The sequence below is a fragment of the Borostomias antarcticus genome (assembly GCF_949987555.1).
Source record: "Borostomias antarcticus genome assembly, contig: scaffold_59, whole genome shotgun sequence".
NCBI lineage: Eukaryota > Metazoa > Chordata > Actinopteri > Stomiiformes > Stomiidae > Borostomias > Borostomias antarcticus.
In genome coordinates this window covers 628,185-637,422 of record NW_028176485.1, presented here as the reverse complement: position 1 = coordinate 637,422, position 9,238 = coordinate 628,185, and positions in this window count along the sequence as shown.

The window sequence follows — 9,238 nt, the reverse complement described above, 5'->3', positions numbered from 1 at the left end:
CAGCCAGATTGTGACATCACAGGGATGCTCTGTGATGTCACAATCTGGCTGCTGTGTAGGAACATTTTCATTGGCTGCTGTGTAGGAACATCCTCAATGGCTGCTGTGTAGGAACATCTTCATGTGCAGGAACATCTTCATCGTCCAGGAAGGGTATGAAAGGGGGCCGCGCCGCCCTGAGAGTCACTAGATAGATAGATAGAGATAGAGACATATAGATAGATAGATAGATAGATAGATAGATAGATATATAGATAGATAGATAGATAGATAGATAGATAGATAGATAGATAGATAGATAGATAGATAGATAGACACAGCAGCCAATGAGACTGTTCCTACACAGCAGCCAATGAAGATGTTCCTACACAGCAGCCATTGAGGATGTTCCTACACAGCAGCCAATGAAAATGTTCTTACACAGCAGCCAGATTGTGACATCACAGGGATGCTCTGTGATGTCACAATCTGGCTGCTGTGTAGGAACATTTTCATTGGCTGCTGTGTAGGAACATCCTCAATGGCTGCTGTGTAGGAACATCTTTATGTGCAGGAACATCTACATCGTCCAGGAAGGGTATAAAAGGGGGCCGCGCCGCCCTGAGAGTCACTAGATAGATAGATAGATAGATAGAGATAGAGACATATAGATAGATAGATAGATAGATAGATAGATAGATAGATAGATAGATAGATAGATAGATAGATAGATAGATAGATAGATAGATAGACACAGCAGCCAATGAGACTGTTCCTACACAGCAGCCAATGAAGATGTTCCTACACAGCAGCCATTGAGGATGTTCCTACACAGCAGCCAATGAAAATGTTCTTACACAGCAGCCAGATTGTGACATCACAGGGATGCTCTGTGATGTCACAATCTGCCTGCTGTGTAGGAACATTTTCATTGGCTGCTGTGTAGGAACATCCTCAATGGCTGCTGTGTAGGAACATCTTCATGTGCAGGAACATCTTCATCGTCCAGGAAGGGTATAAAAGGGGGCCGCGCCGCCCTGAGAGTCACTAGATAGATAGATAGATAGATAGAGATAGAGACATATAGATAGATAGATAGATAGATAGATAGATAGATAGATAGATAGATAGATAGATAGATAGATGGATAGATAGATAGATAGATAGATAGATAGATAGATAGATAGATAGATAGATAGATAGATAGATAGATAGATAGATAGACACAGCAGCCAATGAGACTGTTCCTACACAGCAGCCAATGAAGATGTTCCTACACAGCAGCCATTGAGGATGTTCCTACACAGCAGCCAATGAAAATGTTCTTACACAGCAGCCAGATTGTGACATCACAGGGATGCTCTGTGATGTCACAATCTGGCTGCTGTGTAGGAACATTTTCATTGGCTGCTGTGTAGGAACATCCTCAATGGCTGCTGTGTAGGAACATCTTCATGTGCAGGAACATCTTCATCGTCCAGGAAGGGTATAAAAGGGGGCCGCGCCGCCCTGAGAGTCACTAGATAGATAGATAGAGATAGAGACATATAGATAGATAGATAGATAGATAGATAGATAGATAGATAGATAGATAGATAGATAGATAGATAGATAGATAGATAGATAGATAGATAGATAGATAGATAGATAGACACAGCAGCCAATGAGACTGTTCCTACACAGCAGCCAATGAAGATGTTCCTACACAGCAGCCATTGAGGATGTTCCTACACAGCAGCCAATGAAAATGTTCTTACACAGCAGCCAGATTGTGACATCACAGGGATGCTCTGTGATGTCACAATCTGGCTGCTGTGTAGGAACATTTTCATTGGCTGCTGTGTAGGAACATCCTCAATGGCTGCTGTGTAGGAACATCTTTATGTGCAGGAACATCTTCATCGTCCAGGAAGGGTATAAAAGGGGGCCGCGCCGCCCTGAGAGTCACTAGATAGATAGATAGATAGATAGAGATAGAGACATATAGATAGATAGATAGATAGATAGATAGATAGATAGATAGATAGATAGATAGATAGATAGATAGATAGATAGATAGATAGATAGATAGATAGATAGATAGACACAGCAGCCAATGAGACTGTTCCTACACAGCAGCCAATGAAGATGTTCCTACACAGCAGCCATTGAGGATGTTCCTACACAGCAGCCAATGAAAATGTTCTTACACAGCAGCCAGATTGTGACATCACAGGGATGCTCTGTGATGTCACAATCTGGCTGCTGTGTAGGAACATTTTCATTGGCTGCTGTGTAGGAACATCCTCAATGGCTGCTGTGTAGGAACATCTTTATGTGCAGGAACATCTTCATCGTCCAGGAAGGGTATAAAAGGGGGCCGCGCCGCCCTGAGAGTCACTAGATAGATAGATAGATAGAGATAGAGACATATAGATAGATAGATAGATAGATAGATAGATAGATAGATAGATAGATAGATAGATAGATAGATAGATAGATAGATAGATAGATAGATAGATAGATAGATAGATAGACACAGCAGCCAATGAGACTGTTCCTACACAGCAGCCAATGAAGATGTTCCTACACAGCAGCCATTGAGGATGTTCCTACACAGCAGCCAATGAAAATGTTCTTACACAGCAGCCAGATTGTGACATCACAGGGATGCTCTGTGATGTCACAATCTGGCTGCTGTGTAGGAACATTTTCATTGGCTGCTGTGTAGGAACATCCTCAATGGCTGCTGTGTAGGAACATCTTTATGTGCAGGAACATCTTCATCGTCCAGGAAGGGTATAAAAGGGGGCCGCGCCGCCCTGAGAGTCACTAGATAGATATATAGATAGAGATAGAGACATACAGATAGATAGATAGATAGATAGATAGATAGATAGATAGATAGATAGATAGATAGATAGATAGATAGATAGATAGATAGATAGATAGATAGATAGATAGATAGATAGATAGATAGATAGATAGATAGACACAGCAGCCAATGAGACTGTTCCTACACAGCAGCCAATGAAGATGTTCCTACACAGCAGCCATTGAGGATGTTCCTACACAGCAGCCAATGAAAATGTTCTTACACAGCAGCCAGATTGTGACATCACAGGGATGCTCTGTGATGTCACAATCTGGCTGCTGTGTAGGAACATTTTCATTGGCTGCTGTGTAGGAACATCCTCAATGGCTGCTGTGTAGGAACATCTTCATGTGCAGGAACATCTTCATCGTCCAGGAAGGGTATAAAAGGGGGCCGCGCCGCCCTGAGAGTCACTAGATAGATAGATAGATAGATAGAGATAGAGACATATAGATAGATAGATAGATAGATAGATAGATAGATAGATAGATAGATAGATAGATAGATAGATAGATAGATAGATAGATAGATAGATAGATAGATAGATAGATAGATAGATAGATAGATAGATAGATAGACACAGCAGCCAATGAGACTGTTCCTACACAGCAGCCAATGAAGATGTTCCTACACAGCAGCCATTGAGGATGTTCCTACACAGCAGCCAATGAAAATGTTCTTACACAGCAGCCAGATTGTGACATCACAGGGATGCTCTGTGATGTCACAATCTGGCTGCTGTGTAGGAACATTTTCATTGGCTGCTGTGTAGGAACATCCTCAATGGCTGCTGTGTAGGAACATCTTCATGTGCAGGAACATCTTCATCGTCCAGGAAGGGTATAAAAGGGGGCCGCGCCGCCCTGAGAGTCACTAGATAGATAGATAGAGATAGAGACATATAGATAGATAGATAGATAGATAGATAGATAGATAGATAGATAGATAGATAGATAGATAGATAGATAGATAGATAGATAGATAGATAGATAGATAGATAGATAGACACAGCAGCCAATGAGACTGTTCCTACACAGCAGCCAATGAAGATGTTCCTACACAGCAGCCATTGAGGATGTTCCTACACAGCAGCCAATGAAGATGTTCCTACACAGCAGCCATTGAGGATGTTCCTACACAGCAGCCAATGAAAATGTTCTTACACAGCAGCCAGATTGTGACATCACAGGGATGCTCTGTGATGTCACAATCTGGCTGCTGTGTAGGAACATTTTCATTGGCTGCTGTGTAGGAACATCCTCAATGGCTGCTGTGTAGGAACATCTTTATGTGCAGGAACATCTTCATCGTCCAGGAAGGGTATAAAAGGGGGCCGCGCCGCCCTGAGAGTCACTAGATAGATATATAGATAGAGATAGAGACATACAGATAGATAGATAGATAGATAGATAGATAGATAGATAGATAGATAGATAGATAGATAGATAGATAGATAGATAGATAGATAGATAGATAGATAGATAGATAGATAGATAGACACAGCAGCCAATGAGACTGTTCCTACACAGCAGCCAATGAAGATGTTCCTACACAGCAGCCATTGAGGATGTTCCTACACAGCAGCCAATGAAAATGTTCTTACACAGCAGCCAGATTGTGACATCACAGGGATGCTCTGTGATGTCACAATCTGGCTGCTGTGTAGGAACATTTTCATTGGCTGCTGTGTAGGAACATCCTCAATGGCTGCTGTGTAGGAACATCTTCATGTGCAGGAACATCTTCATCGTCCAGGAAGGGTATAAAAGGGGGCCGCGCCGCCCTGAGAGTCACTAGATAGATAGATAGATAGAGATAGAGACATATAGATAGATAGATAGATAGATAGATAGATAGATAGATAGATAGATAGATAGATAGATAGATAGATAGATAGATAGATAGATAGATAGATAGATAGATAGATAGATAGATAGATAGACACAGCAGCCAATGAGACTGTTCCTACACAGCAGCCAATGAAGATGTTCCTACACAGCAGCCATTGAGGATGTTCCTACACAGCAGCCAATGAAAATGTTCTTACACAGCAGCCAGATTGTGACATCACAGGGATGCTCTGTGATGTCACAATCTGGCTGCTGTGTAGGAACATTTTCATTGGCTGCTGTGTAGGAACATCCTCAATGGCTGCTGTGTAGGAACATCTTCATGTGCAGGAACATCTTCATCGTCCAGGAAGGGTATAAAAGGGGGCCGCGCCGCCCTGAGAGTCACTAGATAGATAGATAGATAGAGATAGAGACATATAGATAGATAGATAGATAGATAGATAGATAGATAGATAGATAGATAGATAGATAGATAGATAGATAGATAGATAGATAGATAGATAGATAGATAGATAGATAGATAGATAGATAGATAGACACAGCAGCCAATGAGACTGTTCCTACACAGCAGCCAATGAAGATGTTCCTACACAGCAGCCATTGAGGATGTTCCTACACAGCAGCCAATGAAAATGTTCTTACACAGCAGCCATTGAGGATGTTCCTACACAGCAGCCAATGAAAATGTTCCTACACAGCAGCCAGATTGTGACATCACAGGGATGCTCTGTGATGTCACAATCTGGCTGCTGTGTAGGAACATTTTCATTGGCTGCTGTGTAGGAACATCCTCAATGGCTGCTGTGTAGGAACATCTTTATGTGCAGGAACATCTTCATCGTCCAGGAAGGGTATAAAAGGGGGCCGCGCCGCCCTGAGAGTCACTAGATAGATAGATAGATAGATAGAGATAGAGACATATAGATAGATAGATAGATAGATAGATAGATAGATAGATAGATTGATAGATAGATAGATAGATAGATAGATAGATAGATAGATAGATAGATAGATAGATAGATAGATAGATAGATAGATAGATAGATAGATAGATAGATAGATAGACACAGCAGCCAATGAGACTGTTCCTACACAGCAGCCAATGAAGATGTTCCTACACAGCAGCCATTGAGGATGTTCCTACACAGCAGCCAATGAAAATGTTCTTACACAGCAGCCAGATTGTGACATCACAGGGATGCTCTGTGATGTCACAATCTGGCTGCTGTGTAGGAACATTTTCATTGGCTGCTGTGTAGGAACATCCTCAATGGCTGCTGTGTAGGAACATCTTCATGTGCAGGAACATCTTCATCGTCCAGGAAGGGTATAAAAGGGGGCCGCGCCGCCCTGAGAGTCACTAGATAGATAGATAGATAGAGATAGAGACATATAGATAGATAGATAGATAGATAGATAGATAGATAGATAGATAGATAGATAGATAGATAGATAGATAGATAGATAGATAGATAGATAGATAGATAGACACAGCAGCCAATGAGACTGTTCCTACACAGCAGCCAATGAAGATGTTCCTACACAGCAGCCATTGAGGATGTTCCTACACAGCAGCCAATGAAAATGTTCTTACACAGCAGCCAGATTGTGACATCACAGGGATGCTCTGTGATGTCACAATCTGGCTGCTGTGTAGGAACATTTTCATTGGCTGCTGTGTAGGAACATCCTCAATGGCTGCTGTGTAGGAACATCTTCATGTGCAGGAACATCTTCATCGTCCAGGAAGGGTATAAAAGGGGGCCGCGCCGCCCTGAGAGTCACTAGATAGATAGATAGAGATAGAGACATATAGATAGATAGATAGATAGATAGATAGATAGATAGATAGATAGATAGATAGATAGATAGATAGATAGATAGATAGATAGATAGATAGATAGATAGATAGACACAGCAGCCAATGAGACTGTTCCTACACAGCAGCCAATGAAGATGTTCCTACACAGCAGCCATTGAGGATGTTCCTACACAGCAGCCAATGAAAATGTTCTTACACAGCAGCCAGATTGTGACATCACAGGGATGCTCTGTGATGTCACAATCTGGCTGCTGTGTAGGAACATTTTCATTGGCTGCTGTGTAGGAACATCCTCAATGGCTGCTGTGTAGGAACATCTTTATGTGCAGGAACATCTTCATCGTCCAGGAAGGGTATAAAAGGGGGCCGCGCCGCCCTGAGAGTCACTAGATAGATAGATAGATAGAGATAGAGACATATAGATAGATAGATAGATAGATAGATAGATAGATAGATAGATAGATAGATAGATAGATAGATAGATAGATAGATAGATAGATAGATAGATAGATAGATAGACACAGCAGCCAATGAGACTGTTCCTACACAGCAGCCAATGAAGATGTTCCTACACAGCAGCCATTGAGGATGTTCCTACACAGCAGCCAATGAAAATGTTCTTACACAGCAGCCAGATTGTGACATCACAGGGATGCTCTGTGATGTCACAATCTGGCTGCTGTGTAGGAACATTTTCATTGGCTGCTGTGTAGGAACATCCTCAATGGCTGCTGTGTAGGAACATCTTCATGTGCAGGAACATCTTCATCGTCCAGGAAGGGTATAAAAGGGGGCCGCGCCGCCCTGAGAGTCACTAGATAGATAGATAGAGATAGAGACATATAGATAGATAGATAGATAGATAGATAGATAGATAGATAGATAGATAGATAGATAGATAGATAGATAGATAGATAGATAGATAGATAGATAGATAGATAGATAGATAGATAGACACAGCAGCCAATGAGACTGTTCCTACACAGCAGCCAATGAAGATGTTCCTACACAGCAGCCATTGAGGATGTTCCTACACAGCAGCCAATGAAAATGTTCTTACACAGCAGCCAGATTGTGACATCACAGGGATGCTCTGTGATGTCACAATCTGGCTGCTGTGTAGGAACATTTTCATTGGCTGCTGTGTAGGAACATCCTCAATGGCTGCTGTGTAGGAACATCTTTATGTGCAGGAACATCTTCATCGTCCAGGAAGGGTATAAAAGGGGGCCGCGCCGCCCTGAGAGTCACTAGATAGATAGATAGATAGATAGAGATAGAGACATATAGATAGATAGATAGATAGATAGATAGATAGATAGATAGATAGATAGATAGATAGATAGATAGATAGATAGATAGATAGATAGATAGACACAGCAGCCAATGAGACTGTTCCTACACAGCAGCCAATGAAGATGTTCCTACACAGCAGCCATTGAGGATGTTCCTACACAGCAGCCAATGAAAATGTTCTTACACAGCAGCCAGATTGTGACATCACAGGGATGCTCTGTGATGTCACAATCTGGCTGCTGTGTAGGAACATTTTCATTGGCTGCTGTGTAGGAACATCCTCAATGGCTGCTGTGTAGGAACATCTTCATGTGCAGGAACATCTTCATCGTCCAGGAAGGGTATAAAAGGGGGCCGCGCCGCCCTGAGAGTCACTAGATAGATAGATAGATAGATAGATAGAGATAGAGACATATAGATAGATAGATAGATAGATAGATAGATAGATAGATAGATAGATAGATAGATAGATAGATGGATAGATAGATAGATAGATAGATAGATAGATAGATAGATAGATAGATAGATAGATAGATAGATAGATAGATAGATAGATAGATAGATAGATAGATAGATAGATAGATAGATAGATAGATAGATAGACACAGCAGCCAATGAGACTGTTCCTACACAGCAGCCAATGAAGATGTTCCTACACAGCAGCCATTGAGGATGTTCCTACACAGCAGCCAATGAAAATGTTCTTACACAGCAGCCAGATTGTGACATCACAGGGATGCTCTGTGATGTCACAATCTGGCTGCTGTGTAGGAACATTTTCATTGGCTGCTGTGTAGGAACATCCTCAATGGCTGCTGTGTAGGAACATCTTCATGTGCAGGAACATCTTCATCGTCCAGGAAGGGTATAAAAGGGGGCCGCGCCGCCCTGAGAGTCACTAGATAGATAGATAGAGATAGAGACATATAGATAGATAGATAGATAGATAGATAGATAGATAGATAGATAGATAGATAGATAGATAGATAGATAGATAGATAGATAGATAGATAGATAGACACAGCAGCCAATGAGACTGTTCCTACACAGCAGCCAATGAAGATGTTCCTACACAGCAGCCATTGAGGATGTTCCTACACAGCAGCCAATGAAAATGTTCTTACACAGCAGCCAGATTGTGACATCACAGGGATGCTCTGTGATGTCACAATCTGGCTGCTGTGTAGGAACATTTTCATTGGCTGCTGTGTAGGAACATCCTCAATGGCTGCTGTGTAGGAACATCTTCATGTGCAGGAACATCTTCATCGTCCAGGAAGGGTATAAAAGGGGGCCGCGCCGCCCTGAGAGTCACTAGATAGATAGATAGAGATAGAGACATATAGATAGATAGATAGATAGATAGATAGATAGATAGATAGATAGATAGATAGATAGATAGATAGATAGATAGATAGATAGATAGATAGATAG